The sequence below is a fragment of the Octopus bimaculoides genome, chromosome 4, assembly GCF_001194135.2.
Source record: "Octopus bimaculoides isolate UCB-OBI-ISO-001 chromosome 4, ASM119413v2, whole genome shotgun sequence".
NCBI classification, from domain to species: Eukaryota; Metazoa; Mollusca; class Cephalopoda; order Octopoda; family Octopodidae; genus Octopus; species Octopus bimaculoides.
The window spans coordinates 13,459,587-13,462,980 of NC_068984.1; positions in this window are offsets into that span (position 1 = coordinate 13,459,587).

The window sequence follows — 3,394 nt, forward strand, 5'->3', positions numbered from 1 at the left end:
GCTAAATATTTTGACCGGCACGCTAACGATTCTGTCCAATCGCGGACTTAAAATGACGATAAATAATCTTTTCTACTATAGGCACAAGGCCCGAAATTTTGGAGGAGGGAGGCAGTCGATTAGATCGATCCCAGTACAAAACAGGAATGAAAGACAAAGTCGACCTCGGCAGAATTTGAACTCAGAACGCAACGGCAGACGAAATACCGTTTAGCATTTCGCCGTCGTTCTAACGCTGCTGCCAGCTCGCCGCCTTAAAATGATTGTAAATAATGCGAACGCTTTCCTTTTTTATATTTTAGCGAACCAAAGGATCGTACTCATTTTATAAGTTTCATATTTTTTGCCGAGTGATTTTCTGCCTCCCCATTCCAGATTTGATAAAATTGTCATGCTGAAACTTTGAAAATTGCACTTAAACGTTTCCTACATTTCAAAATAGAAATATCAACACCAGTATGGTTCAATCTATTACAGGAGATAACTTCTCACCTAACTGTTAAACAATTACCCGCTTGTGTACACAAATATGAATTTGTATTCCAATTTATTCACGAGTGAATGAGTTAGTACGTGCCTATGTGAGTAAAGATATTAGAAAAGAGAGACAGAAAAGGGAGAGAGTGTGAAAAAAAAACTGAAAAAAAAAATAAGGCGAAAAGAAGTTTTTCCATTTACGATATTAAAATTTCTAAATAAAATAAACTTTAAAAAGCAAAAAGTTCCTTTGCGTCTCTGCCACTCTGGGTACAAACTGACTGTTTTATGCGTACAAATTTTGATTTGATTCCCAAAGTAATTGAAAATCAATAACATAATTTATTCGGTCATATTGTATCTAAGACTAAATTATCCAATATTTCCTTCCATTTCAAAGAAAGGTACACTATGTTTAGCTGAAATTTTACTGTTATTTTCAGCAGGTCAAAGAGAACCGTCAAACGTCGAAGAAATTGTGGAGAGTGTTGAGTTTGTACTGCGAAGAAATGTAATAATTATTTAAATTTACAAAATCATAGAATAACTATAATATATTTCCCCATTTAACCGTCGACAGTAGCGATTTATTATTTATTTATATGACCATTTCTATATATCTTAAGTGTTAAATTTATCTCGATGTCTGTTCTGCACCCATTATAATGAGCTGATCAGTATTTTATAGAATTTTGTCGTCGAATTTTGTATTTTACTTTAGTTGAAATATATCTGATTTTATTCTAAATAATGGAATAAATACGATTCATTTTATAGCAGAATTCGACTTCTTCGACATTCATTTCTTTATTTATGTCACATTTCGTTGAAAGGAACCTTCTACTAAATATGTCAGTCGATTTTTCTCTTTTCTAACGAATTTCTCCATTTTTATTGTGAAAACGTATATTACATTATATTTACATCAATCGTTTTCAACAAATCTTTTACCATGTCAACCACATATACACACATCATATATATATATATATATATATATATATATATATATATATATATATATATATATATATATATATATATATATATATATATATATATATGCATAAATACATGTATATAAATGTGTGTGTTTACGTGTGTGTATTCATAAATATCTATCATAGTATACCTAGCTACTAACTCTCGAAAATATACATATACGTAGACACGCTCACGCATACCACGATTGTATATGTGTGTGTGTTTGGATAAAGTGAATGTGAAGTGCAGTGATAAACAGAGCCACATGGACGTACCTATATTCTTTGAAACCTATTTATTGATTTTTGTGTCTGTAGCGTCTACCTAACACTAATTCTTTCAATTTTCGCCAACCTCGCGTTCTACTTTTCTTTTTTTTTAATTGTTTTGTCATTCTAATTATTGTACATATACCCATGCTAGGTTTACAGGAATTGGTTCTCTGGTATTTGTTAACCTCACTCTATACATCATCAGATTTAAGTGCTTTTGATAGACGAAGATATTTATTCTCATCAGTCATTGTTTGTTTGCAAGTCAAAAGCTAATGAGATTAGCCTGTGTTTGAGACCATCCGATGACGTTTTTTCTAAATCTATGTGACAGAATACTCAAAATGCTTATACACAACACATTTGTTTGTTTCATATTAACGCTACTGAAAGAACTTCAAAATGAACATGTTATGTAGCTCTCAGATACTACGAGGAATAAACACCGTAGGTAAACAAATAATACTTCTGTTCTGTTTAATTTTGGAATATTTCAGAGGTTTTAGACAATTTAATCTTAAACTACTGTAATGATTATTAATGGTAGTCGATTGAAATGTTTGCTACAATAATGAATATCCATCCCTCTATCCATTTTGGCCAACCACTGTTTCTGGGAGGAACATAGGAGAAAGTCCTAAGGCACCTCCTCCACATATTCCTATAAAAACCAGCAGACAGATATTATACTTTCCTTCTAGATTCCAAAGTATAACCAACTGACACAAGGTCTTCTAGCATCCACGCTCTTGACCCAAAGCAGCACTACCTCCTCAGGGCATTTGATGTAGGCCTCCGTGTTGAATTTGAGGCCGTGTCGGTAGATGAATATAAGCACAACGTCTTCATCACTAGTCATCACCCCAAACACCATGGTGTTGACTGGTTGCTTGGCTTTTATAACCCTCGGTATTTGTCTCGAGGACAGGGCAAGCCAACGGTTGTTTCGTGTGGTCACCACCTGGTCTTGCCAGGAATTCTCCTTGTCTAAGAAAAACTAAGGTTGTTCGATTGGACTAGATGCTTGAGATTATTCAAAAGTTTGTGATGCAGTCTTTCCTCTTGACCTTGATGGCTTGGGCTAAGAATTGGCCTCTCCTCATCTTGTTTGAAGAATACCGAATGTCTTCATGCATTACCTGCCTCATATGGAACCCCGACACTCCCAAGTCCATGGCGATGGACCTGATTGATTTGGAGGGGTTGTTGTCAATCATGGCCTGGATCGCAGGAACAAATTCAGGAGTTCTTTTCTTATCAGAACGATCAGAGTGAGCTTTTCCGAGCCGCCTTACGTTCGTAAACACCGTTAGACTCATCCAATTCTTTCCGAATCCTCTGAAGTGTCTTCAGATTGACACTTAAACATTACACCCTGAGATGTTCGTATTGGAGCTTCCAGCGCGAATGCCAAGCAGTACAGCATATCGTTTCCAAACAAATTTCTGGCAGAGGGAATTGCGTCATGCTGTTTTTCTCATAGACGGTGCTCAACAATACTGTAGACGATAAAATCAAAAACAAACAATGCGCCTGCACGAAATTATAAATATAAGATAACTACCAGTGAAGTCATTCTTTTCCCTATTCAAATACAACTAACTGTAACTACATTTTTTCAGTATATATTTATATATATACATATATATATATATATATAT